Here is a 15,873-nt window from a genome sequence, read left to right on the forward strand (position 1 = left end):
TACATCATTTTTCATCCCAGATATCCTTTCCTTCATGTATTTTACATTTTCCCCCATATTTCTATAGCTCTTACCGTCTTCCTGTGGTTCACCTTGTGGTTCTCTAAATCCCCAGCTTCTGCAGCCTCCTTTTGTTTTAATCATTTTGCTTTTCTTCCCATTTATACATTCTGCTACTCACCATAGTCTGACTTCTGTCCCTATATACTTCTTATTTACTATCTTCTGGTTTCTTTTTTGCAGTGCCACTGATTATCTTGTTGTTCACCTTGAAGCTAACTTTTAGTATGCTATAGGATGGACAATTGGACAACACAATTTGTCTTTATTATTTATTTCTTATAGTTTTTTAATTATTTGCCTTTTTCTTCTGGACTCTTTCCAGCTTTTCAAATGGGGGACATTGACCCCATCCCATCTACACATTTATTGCTATTGCTACTTTTTTATTCCTCATCTTTCTGTTCAGACCTCTATTCATATTCCAGTCTCTTATTCAAATCAATGCATGGTTGCTAGGGTAATTTGGACCATAGCAACCAGATTGCTGAAATTGCAAACAGGAGAGCTGCTAAATAACTCCATAGGAAACCCACAAATAATAAAACATGAAAACCAATTGCAAATTGTCTCAGAATATCACTCTCTAACATCATGCTAAAAGTTAACTCAAAGGTGAACGACCCCTTTTAAAGCATCAGCACTACGCCATAATCTGCAGGTGAGCTTCTTTTCTGGATAAGATGTGCAACGTGCGGTGCGTTTTTCAAGTGTGTCAGTCTGTGTGTTTATGTAGAACTGCACACGTATGACCCAGTCATTTAGCTTGGTGGTTCATAGGACATTTGAATAATGCTCAGAACCTCCACAGATAACTACACAAGTGTGCTAAATGCAATATTAATATATATTAGGATGGATGATAAAATTATGTTGATAGACATCAAGGAAAACTCACCTGCATTAGATCTGCATTTTCAAAAAGAGCCCCAGAGGCATCGGTTGATTGCTGTCTTCATCTACAAATGGACTGCCATTCAGATAAACCTCTCTTACTTTAGAGGGCTCAGAGGACGTTTTGTGACTAAACCCTACTCCACCCTCACGGTCATCTGTTAAGCCATTACGTGAAACCTCATTCAAATCAGAAAAGGGGGATGCAGAAGGACATGTATTAACGTGTTCAGCATTGCTTTCATTAGACGCTATGTTGTCGGTTTTGTTTATGAGTTCCTGTTCATCAGATTCCATCAGACCCTTTTCATCATTTTCCAACTTCTTTGGAGACTTTTTGTCTGTGTTTTTGCTAGAAACTGCCTGCAAAGAAAAGGGTGGAAATTTAGAGTTAGTCATATGCATATGTGTATGTACATACACACACACAGTTAAAGAGAATAGAGGTCATTTACACAGGTGCAAAATTGTGTACATTTACATGTTAGTCACAAAGTTACTTGCACTATACATGTTTCGGTTCAACCTGCAATCAAGTGCATGCAAATCTAACATACCAGGTAATTAATTAAACATATCTGTTTGTAATACCACTCCATTTGATAACTGCCCTGCAACCAATATTCACAATTACATCTGGCCTTTTCGGCTGTAGGATCAGATGATATTCATTTTATAGAACCAACTTTAGTGAATGGAGGAAATAATTAATCAGGTTCAAACCTGAGGCAAGACAGGAGGTTAAGAACTTTGCAATCCCCACACACCCAGTGTATCCATTGTTATTCTACTACAGCTATAGGGTGACATGAGGCATCACTGTAATGAATAATTCATCAGAATTTGAGCATAGATGTCTAAGAGGTACTTTTATATCAGTGTGTAAAATAGAACACAAAATAAAAACACTAGCGCTGAAAATGATGCCATTTCATTGTACCTCTCAACACACTGTCATAACAGGACAAATTCCAGGGGGAAAAGAATTTATGGTATAGGTATGGGACCTATTATCCAGAATACTAAGGATATGGGGTTTTCTGGATAACAGATCTTTCCGTAATTTGGAACTTTATACCTTAAGTCTACTATAAAATCATGTAAACATTGAATAAACGCCAATAGGTTGATTTTGCTTCCAATAAGGATCTTCGTTTTGGATCAAGTACAAGGTACTGTATTATTATTACAGAGAAAAAGGAAATCATTTTTAAAAACTTGGATTATTTGGATAAAATGGAGTCTATGGGAGACAGCCTTTTTTCGTAATTAGGAGCATTCTGGATAATGGGTTTTGTGATAACGAATCCTATACCGCTACTAAAAGCAGTGTAAAAGATTATATGAAAAGCTGCACTGCTAAGCTTTTTTTTCGTCTGCAAAATAATAACTTGTTTCACATTAGAATTCTATCCTCTGCTATACATTCATATAACTCATTACATAGATTGATAAATACATGTGATTTTACACTGAGTATGATGGCATTAAAGTGGTGATGGCTGATGTTTTTTCACCTTTATACATATGCCCCAAAGTGTTCACATTTATGTATCAACATTCATTAGGGGAGGGTGAAAGGAAGGAAAATAGGTTGTTTCTGAGTTTCAATATTTTTTGAGGAGAAGCTGGAGAACTGTCCCTGTGAAGTATTTTTCTCCAGAATTACGTGCAACGTTTCGCGGGTGACCCCCTTTATCAAGCATACATACTGACCATAGTGCAAACAATATAAAGAGTGGACTTTTTCACAGAATTTTTGCTGTTTTAAACAACATGTTTTTATGTAATATTGTGTGATGTTTTTTAAAGTTTTTTTTAAAAAACAACTTTTGTCACATGCTATAAGGTCGAGAGCTTTGCCTTTCAAACTGAATGTTGGTAATTGTGTATGCTAATTAATTTAATTGGTCCACTCTTTATATTGTTTGCACTATGGTCAGTATGTATGCTTGAAGGGGGGTCACCCCGAAACGTTGCACGTCTGCACAAGAAATAAAAGCAAGAGAAAACCCTGCATTTCACTTGCCTTGAGTGCCAGAGTTTTCTTATTCTACTATATTGGGGGTTGCCGTACCTCTACCCTGTGCACCAGGCGTTCTCTGTGAAGATATTAGAGTGTGCTCTGCTTCACCTTGTTCCTCATAAACATTTATCACATTGCTGCATGGAAGATCTGTTTATTGATAAGCAATGAAACAAGAGATAAGGAGAACTCAACCCCCCTTTAGCCAAAAGTCCCCACTGGCCCCCGTTCGCTGGCCCCCCTCCCTGCCTGCCCCTTACACAGTCTTACCCGAATTGTGTCCCCTCTAGAAATACTGACAGCACATGCAGAGTCAGAGCAGCGGAGCTCACGGGCAACATCTTTGGCTCTTCTGCACTATTCATAATGTCAGTGCCATAGTGGCGCATGCGCAAATGGAGCAATCTTCCGGTTTCTCGACAACTGTGCATGCGCCGACAGTAACGGAAATTGCTGAAGGGAAGAAACCCGAAGACTCTGCATGTGCGGTCAGTATTTCTAGAGGGACACAATTCGGGGGTAAGACTGTGCAGAGGGTAGGCAGGGAGGGGAGCCAGTGGGGACTTTTGGCTAAAGGGGGTTTAGTTCTCCTTTAAAGATGGAATGAGGCGAACACCAGAGGAAGCATTTCTACAGTGGCAGAAAAACAATGATAATACTTAATGCAATTCCTGTCACTCTTAGCTTGGATATGAATGGCATCTGTCACTGTGCACATGGGTGGATTTCAACTTAAAGGGGTTGTTCACCTTTGAGTTAACTTTTAGTATGATGTAGAGAGTGATATTCAGAGACAATTTGCAATTGGTTTCATTTTTTATTATTTGTAGTTTTTGAGTTATTTAGCTTTTTTACTTAGCAGCTCTTCATTCTCCATCATTCTCATTCTTATAAATAATCTGGTAACTAGGATCCAAATTTCTGTAGCAACCATGCATTTATTTGAATAAGAAAGGGGAATGTTAATAGGAGAGGACCCAGTGCCGGGCCACGCTGGGAAGACGCCCTAGGCAGGCTCGGCACCTGTGTAGTGTGCGCGCGCATGTGCGAATCTACGCTCGCGTGCGCACAAAGCGCGAAAAAGGCATAGAGTCGGGCAAGTAAGGGAAACGGACTTAGTCAACAGAGGAGGTACGTGCCTGGCGCCCTCCCAGCTTTGCGCTCTAGGCACGTGCCTACTCTACCTACCCCTAGTTCCAGCCCTGAGGGGACCTTACTAGAAAATATGAGAAATTTGCTTTATAGATGGGGTCAGCGGCGCCCATTTGAAAGCTGGAAAGAGAAGGAGAAAAAGGCAAATAATTATGAAAGTATAAAAATAAAGAATGAAACCCAATGGAAAAGTTGCTTAGAATTGGTCATTCTATTACATACTAAAAGTTTACTAAAAGGTGAACCACCCCTTTAAGCTAACTTTTAGCAAGTTATAGAATGGCTAATTCTAGGCATCTTTTATCTCTTTTATTATTTGCCTTCTTCTTCTGACTCTATTTAGTTTTCAAATGGGGGTCACTGACCCCATCAAAAAAAACAAATGCCCTGTAAGGCTACAAATGTATTGTTATTGCTACTTTTTATTACTCCTCTTTCTATTGAGGCCTCTTCTATTCCAGTCTCTTATTCAAATCAGTGCATGGTTGCTAGGGTAATTTGGACCCTAACAACCAGATGGCAAAAATTGCAAAATAAAAGCTAAATAACTCAAAAACCACCAATAATAAAAAATGAAAACCAATTGCAAATTGTCTCTGAATATCACTCTCTACATCATACTAAAAGTTAACTCAAAGGTGAACAACCCCTTTAAGTTGAAATCCACCCATGTGCACAGTGACAGATGCCATTCATATCCAAGCTAAGAGTGACAGGAATTGCATTAAGTATTATCATTGTTTTTCTGCCACTGTAGAAAATACTGCGATTGGATTATCAACCCTTCCAGTACCAATAGTCAGGACACATTAAATGCTACAAAACAGAAGAGTAGGCAAAGCAAGCAGAAAAAGGAGGAGCCCTGTATGGAACAATAGCAGACAGTATGAACCTGGCCATGTCAATGTTACTCGCCAGAGCCCTCATTATGCAGATGGTTGGCACAAGTGCAGGCAGCAAGGACAGTGCTGGACAAATGCAGGTCCTTACTAGGCACCCTTAGTCACATGGTCTGCTGTACTCTTATTAAACCACAGTTTCCCATTATGCTTTACTAAAGGGGTCGTTCACCTTTAAATTTATTTTCAGTATGGTATAGAATGGCTAATTCTAAGCAACTTTTTAATTGGTCTTCACAGTTTATTTTTTTTTTATAGTTTTTGAATTATTTGCCTTTTTCTTCTGTCTCTTTCCAGTTTTCAAATGGGGTAACTGATGTTATCTAAAAGAAATGTTCTCAATTCAGGCCCTCTCCTTTTCATATGCCTGTCTCCTATTCAAATCAATGCATGGTTGCTAGGGTTATTTGGACCCTAGCAACCAGTTTGCTGAAATTACAATGTGGAAGCTGCCGAACAAAAGCTAAATGACTGAAAAACAACAACTAATAGAAAATGAAAAACAATTGCAAATTGTCTCAGAATATCAATCTCTACATCATACCATGAGTTAACTTAAAGGTCAACAACCCCTTTAATGCGATTTACAGAATCACATTAATATCTGCTCGATAAGATAGGTGCCTGCTGTGACAGAGTAAAGAGAGAACCAATACCCCCATGAGCACCATCAGCTGCCAATCCAACTATTCAAGTCACAGCTATATAGTTAAAGGACAAGTCAACCCAAAATAAATATTTGCCTAATAAAAGAAAACATGATTCTAAGCAACTTTCCGATTGTCTTACATTGTATCAACAGGCTGAGCCATCAGGGCAGAGAATAGAAAGGGACAAACACTGCTTTCAGTAGCAATACATATACAAAGAACTTAAAAACCATAGAAAAAATGTCAAGAATGTATATTGCAAAGTTGCTTAGAATTATGTTTTCTTTTAGTATGCAAAATAATTGTTTTGGTTGACATTCCCTTTAAATCTCCTTGGGTGATGTGGCTAACCACAGATTTTACTTGCAGTTAGTCCTCTTGAAATATATATAGATACATATGGCCTTGAAGCAGCTATATGAAGGGCATAACCATTTATTAGAAGAAATAGGAGACATCTAGACAGATCTGATCATGTGTATTTGGGGGGGGGTGCAAGGTCATCCAGTTAACCAATGGAATCATCTCACAACAGAATTAATACATTTTGATGACACTCTGTATCAGATGAGGTTAATCCATACGTAATTCTGTTTTCAGATTGATGCTGCCTAAGCAACTATAAGTAGATTTTCAATGTACCCTAGTACAATGGGATGTTTGCCTCAGTTTCAGCCACACTGTACAATATGCAAACAGATATATGTGTGTGAGCAGAAGTCAGGACTATAATCATTTATAAATTTGCATTCATTTGAACTGATTGCAACTAAACTATGAATGGCGCTGCAAGGAATGTTTTTCCAGATACTTATACAGAATAAGCAAGTAAAACAAGGTGCTGAAGAGCACTTACAGATATGCTAAGGGTAGAGGGAAATAAGTGTTTTTCTGGAAGCTAAAAATTAGGGATGCACTGAATCTACTACTTTGGGATTCGGCCAAACCCCCTGAATCCTTTGTGATAGATTCGGCTGAATACAGAACCAAATCCTAATTTGCATATAAAAATCAGGATCGGCGAGTTCACTTAAAAATGTTTTTACTTCCTTGTTTTGTGACGAAAAGTCACATGATTTTAAAGGAAACATATTATGTAAAAAAACAAGAATGTACCAGTGTATTAAACTCTTTTAGATATAGAAGGAATGTTCTTTAAAAAGTTGTGTTTTTGGTTACTTTATTGAAAAATTCTGCAATAACCCTCCTAGTCCTGCCCATCTGTTCCACTTCCTGCTGCCTCCTTTCCCAGGCTGTGCAGGGGAGCTTGTGGCACTCTGTACACTGCACTGTAGGATAGGAACCAATCAGCAGCTAGGCTGACCTGATAGGGAACTGAAGCATGCCTTTGCTTGTGTGACTGCAGGGCTGTGATTGGTTATCCCACTCCTACTTTTACTGTGCCTCTGGCAGGGACCTTTAGGACACAGACACACCCACCCTTTATTTGAAAAAGGAGAACATCTATGGGGATTTCAAATAAAGGGGCTAATTTTGAAGACAATATTAATTTACAACTAAAAGTAAAACCAGCCCCATATATAGGGATGCACCAAAGTCCCTATTGTGAAAGAATCGGCCGAATACCGAACCGAACCCTAATTTGCATATGCAAATTAAGGGTGGAAAGAATTTACTTCCTTGTTTTGTGACAAAAAGTCACGTGATTTCCCTCCCCACTCCTAATTTGCAGCAAATTAAGGTCCGGATTCAGTTCGGCCGGGCAGAAGGATTCAGCAGAATCCGAATCCTGCTGAAAAAGGCAAATCCTGGACGAATCCCGAACCGAATCCTGGATTCGGTGCATCCTTACCCATATAGTATACATTATTGCCTACAAAATTAGAGGGGTTTCATATATCGCATGTCTCCTTTAAGGATTTGGTTCATCCAGGCACGAGGATTTGGGCAAATCCTGGTGAAAAAGGAAATATCCGGGCCGAAAACCGAACCAAATCCTGGATTCAGCGCATCCCTACTAAAAATAGGATACAGAAAAGAGTTCCTGCAAAAACGACATGACTGTACCTTGGAGATCTCCAGCCACTGACAGTGGGAGCATGGACCATCAACTCTTTGGCACTAAATCCATCTTCATGCCCAGATGAACTTACAACAACAAATCCAAGCTTGTGGGGCATTATGCAGGTCTATAGGTAAAACAATCACATGTCACTCAAAGCACAGCATTTAAACCATCTCAGCTAAAGCTTGAAAACAGATAAATCTAGAAATGTACTATATGCCTATGGTTTACTGTGTTACCTCAGTAGAGCAGTAGCCATATAATGGGCTCATTAATATCACTGCCCTCAAACATGACCTTAACGGCTCCATATCTTTTCTTATCTTAATCGGCTTTCACTGGTCAGCAAAAAACAGAGGGTACTGTACCACTAGTCTATCATAATCTTTGTTGGGGTATTAGACCTAAATCTCTTCTGTTTTATTGCAGTTTGGCGATACAACTTTATTAGTTTAGAAGGTTGTCCCAAAATGTCTAAAATTGCCTGCCATTCCCATCATATAAGCACCTGTCATGCTAGTGCTTAAAGGCAGAGGTGGGTAAATGCAGTAGCAGTGCCAGATATAGAAACGAATGTACTTTATACTGATGCGCCAAACCAGATATGTATTAAAATGTGCAATGGAGATGGTACACTGGTATTTATCACTTACTACAGGGCCGCTGTCTGTGTATAAATGAAAATGTAACCGACGAATCAAAGCAAATGAAATTGTCCTATGGATTAAACTACTTAAGTCACTAGGAGTTAAACTATTAGCTATATTGTAGGGCTGCTGAAAGATGACAGGCATAGACAGTCACTACTTCAAGGAGAAGTAAAGTCATTTTACCTTGGGGGTGCAACAAGTTAGGCATCGACCAAGTGGTTATATTTACTTACCTGACACCCCGAGCCGGTGCTCCTATCAGCAGAAAACTGTACTGATCCTATTTTATTAGGGGTGACATCACTAAACACTAGGGATGCACCGAATCCACTTTTTGGGATTCGGCCGAATCCCTGAATCCTTCATGAAAGATTCGGCCGAATACTGAACCGAATCTGCATATTCAAATTAGGGGAGGGTAAGGAAAAGGTGGGGGAAATGTTTTTTTACTTCCTTGTTTTGTGACAAAAATTCACGTGATTTCCCTTCCCACATCTAATTTACATATGCAAATTAGGATTTGGTTGGGCCATGCACAAGGATTTCGACCGAATCCGAATCCTGCTTAAAAAGGCCCAATCCTGACCAAATCCGGATTCGGTGCATCCCTACTAAACACAATTAGGGTACTGGAAGTCACAGAATAATTCCACCACTTTACAAAAGTATGAGGCTGAAGGCAGAATTATTTCTTAATAAACAAGTTATGGAGAGTCACTTGATGCAAATGACTTCACTAAGCATGACTGATGACATCCAGGGTCGGACTGGGGGGCCCTGGGGCCACCGGGACCTCTGTCCAGGGCCCCCTCTGGCCCCCCTACTGTGAGGTGCCGATCGGGCCACACGCATGAATGCGCACACAGCGCGCATGCGCGAACAGCAGGCACATGCGCTGCGCGGCGCCGAAAGAAAACTTTTTTTTTTTTTTTTAGAATTCCTATATCAGAAGAGGGGTCTGGCCCGGCAGGGCCCATGAGGGTCGGGGCCCACCGGGTTTTTTCCCGGTTTCCCGCCGGGCCAGTCCGACACTGATGACATCACACAGCTCACTTTATAAAGTCAAAGTTTACAGGACATTGATGGCTTACGAGTATTGTATATATATATTAGGGATGCACCGAATCCAGGATGCGGTTTGTCATTCAGCCTTTTTCAGCAGGATTTGGATTCCCCAAAATCCTTGGGCCTAGCCGAACCAAATTTGCATATGTAAATTAGGGGCAGGTAGGGATATCATGTGACTTTTCATCACAAAAGAAGTTTTTTTTTCCAAGAAAAAAAAAACTTAGTTTGTGACGAATCCCAAATAGTGGATTTGGTGCATTCCTAATATATATATATATATATATATATATATATATATATATATATATATATATATATATATATATATATATATATATATAGGCAGGGGTATTCAGGTTTTATCAAAATGAAGACGTTTCTCCAATCTTAACATTGTCACGTACAAATAAAGACAATGAAGATCTTAAAGGGGAACTATCGCGAAAATGAATATAAATTAATTATTAATATAAGCTTCATCGTACTGAAACTTGGTAAATACAATCAATTAAAAATTCTATATCGTTTCTGAAATAAAGTTTATCCTCACTATCCCTCTCTCAGCATCTGTTTCTCTTCATTCTCTCTTCATGCAGCAGTTGGGTGTCAGATAATCACTGACAGTTACATCCAATAGATCTTATAGGGGGGTTCCCTTTGTGATCAGATGTATTAGAATTGATTCAAATCACTAATTCCACTTCAAACAAATAGTGTGAGCTGTAACACATGTTCTAGACAAAAGGAGCCTCCTATAAGAGATGTTGGATTGAGATGTCCTTCACACTCACACTCACAACTCCTGCATGAAGAAACAATGAAGAGGCAGATGCTGAGGAGGAGGAGACTGAAAAGGAATTCGAATATTTCAGAAATGGTTTAGAATTTTTAATTGATATTAAAATAACATGTTATTTGTGTGATGATGAAGCTTCTATGAAATGTTCATGTACCGCTAGTTCCCCTATCAATGGCCTGTGTGGAAGTGGAGGAGCCCAGTGTTCCGGCAAAGGGAACTGTTCGCTATGTATTAAGGCATGAAAAGTGATGGGCAGCAGCAGCAGCAGCAGGTAACGCCCCACAGCCCCATGGAACCTGCTGGAACCGACATAAAGGCAACTGTGCGCGCCCTCAGCCCAAATCACTTACCCAGACTCTAAAGCCCTTGACGCTACGAGACAGGAAGCGGCGAATGCCGGGAACTCCTTCAGGTCACGCAATAATCCCCCCGGTTCAAGCAGAGTTATTCACAGCACAAAACAAACTTCACCGCTCCTAAGGCCTGACGGACTTTCTGTCGCAAGGCCTGAGTTTTAATCGCTGCACAAAATATCAGCGGCCGAGTCCCAGAGGCGATACACAGAACCGGCCCCCGTTCCACCGCTCCTTCTCTCCCATCTCCATAACCACCGCTTGACAAAAACCCAAGTACTGCGCAAGCGCGAAATGACTTGAAGCAAAGCATTCTGGGAGATGGAGTTCGGCTGCGAACCGGAGCGCTTGGTTATGCGGCAGAGCGCAGGGAAGGAGTGAGCATGCGTGTCAGGAGATAAGAATGGTATAGTAGCTGTACCTCCGCCGAGAAAAAAGATCCGGTGTTACAAACCAGGACATTACACATCGAGCAGAAGTACGGGATTGCCTGCAAGAACCTGGCGGAACTGAAGCAGAAGGCATGCAGGAAATGTCACGTGTGTCTGTGTGTAGATAGAAGGGACTGGGATATGAGCTCAGCTGCCCGAACACTCGCTCTGATTGTACAAGTAGCTTTGCCATTGTGCCATGTTACCATAGCGGTTCGTTGATAAGGGACTACTTTGTGCTGCTTATTCTGCTCCAGTTTAGCTGCTTAAAGGGAATCTTACCCCAAAACATTTTTATTGCGCAATGTAAGCAGCATTTATACATTTGTAACTGTATTTGCACTGGAAAGCAGAATGAGTTATTATTTCTTTTCCCTGGTTGTGACTGGTGAAACAATGTAGAACACATCAGTTTCCTCCACGTTTGTTCATCAGCTGCTATTGTGCTACTTACATTCAGAACAAGCAATGTAGACAATATAAACTGCTTTCAGTGACAATTGCATTTAGTTATAACTTTAAAAACCACTACAACACTGTAAGTTTCTTTACCTTTATATTTACCTTTATATATAGATGTCATGAATTTTAGAGTTTTTTTTATACCTTAAATGGTTTCTTATCTAAAGGGATACTGTCATGGGAAAACATGTTTTTTTTCTCAAAACACATCAGTTTATAGTGCTGCTCCAGCAGAATTCTGCACTGAAATCCATTTTTCAAAAGGGCAAACAAATTTTGTTATATTCAGTTTTGAAATCTGAGATGGGGCTAGGCATATTGTCAATTTCCCAGCTGCCCCCAGTCATGTGACTTGTGCTCTGATGAACTTCAGCCACTCGTTACTGCTGTACTGCAAGTTGGAGTGATATCACCCCCTCCCTTTCCCCCCAGCAGCCTAACAACAGAACAATGGGAAGGTAACCAGATAACAGCTCCCACTGAGACTGCTCCAGTTACATTAAGTAGGAGAAATAACAGCCTGCCAGAAAGTAGTTCTATCCTAAAGTGCAGGCACATGTCACATGACTGGGGCAGCTGGGAAACTGACAATATATCTTACCCCATGTCTGATTTCAAAATTGAATATAAAAAAATCTGTTTGCTCTTTTGAGAAATGAATGTCAGTGCAGAATTCTGCTGAAGCAGCACTATTAACTGATGTGTTTTAGAAAAAAACTTGTTTTTTCATGACAGTATCCCTTTAAGAACTTGAATGGAAAAATATGAATCAGCAAGGTCGGGGGTTGACGACCCAAAAACTCTAATTGATCGAGTTTTTGGCGGAAAAAACCTTGAACTTTCGGGCAATACCCTCTGAAAAAACTCGACATCATGAAAACTATTTAAAACTGATTTAAGGGACCTCTGTCATTCTAGCTATTTTTAGAGTAGGGTTATAATAAATCTCGAATTTTTTTTTTTTTTTTTTTTTAAAAACGTGAAAAATTTGTTGTGTTTTTTCACCGGAACAATGGATTTTTGACCAAAAAATTAACCTTGAAAACATGAATTATTGTGGAAAAAAACAACTTGATCCTTCATGAATCTGCCCCTCAGTCATCTGGGAACCTTCATTGGAAAAAACCCCATAATATCCCCCCCCCCCTGTCAGACATATTTATTGGAAGAGAAGCAAAATCCACGTTGGTCATGTCATAACCACACCCACCTTTGTTACATGACGTTAAGGGGGTTATTTACTAAACTCCTGGGAGCAGGCACACGGATCGCTTTGTTTTCCGAAGTTGTCCGTAGTTTCCTCACGAGGAAACTTTGGGCGACTTCGGAAAACAAAGCGCTCCATGTGCCTGCCCCCAGGCAATTTACATTTTAGCTGGCGGAAGGCAGATCGAGGAGATTAGTCGCCACGAAGAAGAGATTTGTCGCCTGGCGACTAATCTCCCCGAATCTGCCTGTGTGGCCAGACCCTTAGACTTCACTCTACTAGATACTGCATAGGCTCCCTACTATTCCTCCTTTTCAACAATACTAAATACTTTCCTTTGATGCAGATGCCTGCACTTCTAAACATTCCATCAATCATTACAGTAATAGAGAAAGCAGAATTATTTCAGTACCTGGAACCTGGACCACATGCAAGTGTCACTTTGTATTGGTGCTTTGTACACAGCGTCTTCAGCCAAACTGTCCCATTACAGCTATAGATCCAAATATATACATCTCAATCCATAGTTTTGTTTTTCTTTATTTTTATACATAATTTTACACCTATGCAAAGCTCAGGGGCCCCAACTCTCACCCATAAGTGTTCAGTTTTAACTCTCCGCTAACTTATGTTTTGTATTACACAAGGCAAACCATACACTTTTGGTGGCCCCCAGTTCCAAGCCTCCAACAGTGGGGTACTGGCAGGTCTTGTAGCTTACAACAAAGATTCCTGATTCCCCAGCCTCTCCAATTTCTAAGCTTGGTGTCCGGAAGAGAGGTCGGCACCTCTCCAATATGTATAAGAACCAAAGAATCACCAGACACTCGACAGCAGGTGAAGCGGGGCGAACCCCTGCATGTTTAATTAAAGTCTTGTGATGTAATGTTTTGGGGGCGGACCCCTTCATCAGACATGCAAAGTAGCGTGCACACGCCTCAGAAATAGCCCTCATAATTAAGAACAATTACAACATGTTAACAATTCAGATTTCCTGATGCAAAGCACCGGCATGTGCCAATGCATTTATGGATTCATTTGTGAACACTCATATTTTACACTGTAACAAGAAAGAAACATAACGTCAAAGTTTTTTTTACTTGTGACAGTACTAACATTGTGTACTGTATTAATTGCCCGTGTGGGTTGGCGGATATAGGGCAGACAGGCAGAAGTATAAAAATACATTTAAACGAACACAAATCAGTTATCCGCAACCATGTACCCCCCAAAGAGGAGGAAAGAACAGGGTCAGAGGAAAAAAAAGAAAAGAAACTAATCTGGCACGACATTTTCACCAACAGGGACATAGGGTTTATCAATTGAGATGGCAAATCTTAGAAAAAGTAAATGGCAGCAACCAGAAGGAAATAAAAAAGAGACTATTACAAAAGGAGTGCTTCTGGATATGGCTGCTACAGGCAAAACAGCCACAAGGGTTAAACGAGGAGATTAACTTGAATTGTTACTTATAAATCTATTTGTATCTATTATGTTCCTGTACCTAATTTGTTGTAGTTACAATGTTTCATTTATCCCCTTCAGTGAACGAGACTAAGACCAGGGAAAGTTTTCACTCAGGGTAAAGTAGTTCCTTTTCCTTTATTATTAGTATTGTTGTTCTTAAACTTTGTACTCTTTTTGATATGTGTAAATGTTTTTAACTTTATTATCACTGGTTTTTAGGCAATATTGTATCTTGCATTAACATGTTGGATAAACTGATAATGGAAAAGAAGAAAACACTGGATACTTTCACATATATGCGGATCACAGGATGGTTTTCTCCACAGTTTTTTATTCATAATGTCTTTTCACAATTTTTTTTATTCATAATGCTATCTTTTATCATATTATGTAATACACAAGTGGTTACTAGTAAATTATTGTTTTTGGCAAGCATGTTGTGCTTTGCATCAGGAAATCTGAATTGTTAACATGTTGTAATTGTTCTTAATTATGAGGGCTATTTATGAGGCGTGTGCACGCTACTTTGCATGTCTGACGAAGGGGTCCACCCCCAAAACGTTACATCACAAGACTTGAATTAAACACTCAGGGGTTCGCCCCGCTTCACCTGCTGTCGAGTGTCTGGTGATTCTTTTGTTCTTGTACTAACAGGACTCCCATCTGGAGCCACATTGATGGAGAGTGGGCTAAGCTGCTGCAAAAAGTGGTGGGGTTTTGGCAGCAGTTGGTCGGCTGAGTTTGTTTGTATAGGGAGTGGGGCCAGGTGGGTGTAGATTGCCTAATCTAATAGGGATATTTATCAAATTTCTATCAAATCTATTAGCACCCTTTTAATAACTATGCCAGTGAATATTGAGCGGTTTCCTTTAGAGGAGGTCCCCTAATATCAGAAGATTAACATTCTGTACTTATTTGATATTTAGTATTTTTGTCTGGGATGCCTAGGTTGTAATGCCAGAAAATGCACATTCTGTACTTACTTGATATTTAGTATTTTTGACTGGGATGTCGAGCTACAACTCACAAAGGAAAACTTTGCCCCCAAAATGAATATTTAAGCAAGAGATAGTTTATATCATATTAAGTGGCATATTAAAGAATCTTACCAAACTGGTATACAGTAGAACCCCCATTATACGTTTTTCAGGGGACCAGAAAAAAATTATATAAAATCCAGGAAAATGTAAAATCAGGGAAACGTATTATGCATAAATATAGGTGGGACCACAAAACAACAATGTAAAATGAGGGGAAACTTAAAATCAGGGGATGTAAAATGGGGGTTCTACTGTATATATTAAAGTAAATATTGCCCTTTTACATCTCGTACCTTGAACCCCCATTTTATGATGGTCTCTGTGCTGCCTCAGAGATCACCAGACAAGAAATACCGCAGCTCTAAGTGTAACAGAAAGAAGTGTGGGAAGCAAAAGACTGAACTCTGTTTTTTAAGTGGCTCATGTGACCGAACATATATGGGTTGTTTGCTTTGTTTGTGTGCACCGTGAATCCTATGATCCCAGGGGGCGGCCCTTATTTTTTTAAAATGGCAATTTTCTATTTATGGTTACCCAATAGCACATACTACTAAAAAAGTATATTATTATGAAAATGGTTTATTTACATGAAGCAGGTTTTTACATATGGGCTGTTTTATGCAATATCTTTTTATAGAGACCTACATTGTCTGGGGGGTATAGTTAGTTAAGTTAGAGTTTCCTAACAG

General features: G+C 39.7%; 1 long non-coding RNA gene across 1 annotated transcript; it reads right to left on the reverse strand.

Moving 5' to 3' along the window:
• Positions 1 to 964: 964 nt before the first annotated feature.
• Positions 965 to 11,548, reverse strand: LOC121395580. Its single transcript, XR_005962569.1, has 3 exons — positions 10,575 to 11,548; positions 7,710 to 7,831; positions 965 to 1,317 (listed from the first exon to the last, which is right to left on the reverse strand). It is a non-coding gene; the product is annotated as an uncharacterized LOC121395580 (long non-coding RNA).
• Positions 11,549 to 15,873: the final 4,325 nt, after the last annotated feature.

The sequence above is a fragment of the Xenopus laevis genome, chromosome 7L, assembly GCF_017654675.1.
Source record: "Xenopus laevis strain J_2021 chromosome 7L, Xenopus_laevis_v10.1, whole genome shotgun sequence".
Taxonomy (NCBI): domain Eukaryota; kingdom Metazoa; phylum Chordata; class Amphibia; order Anura; family Pipidae; genus Xenopus; species Xenopus laevis.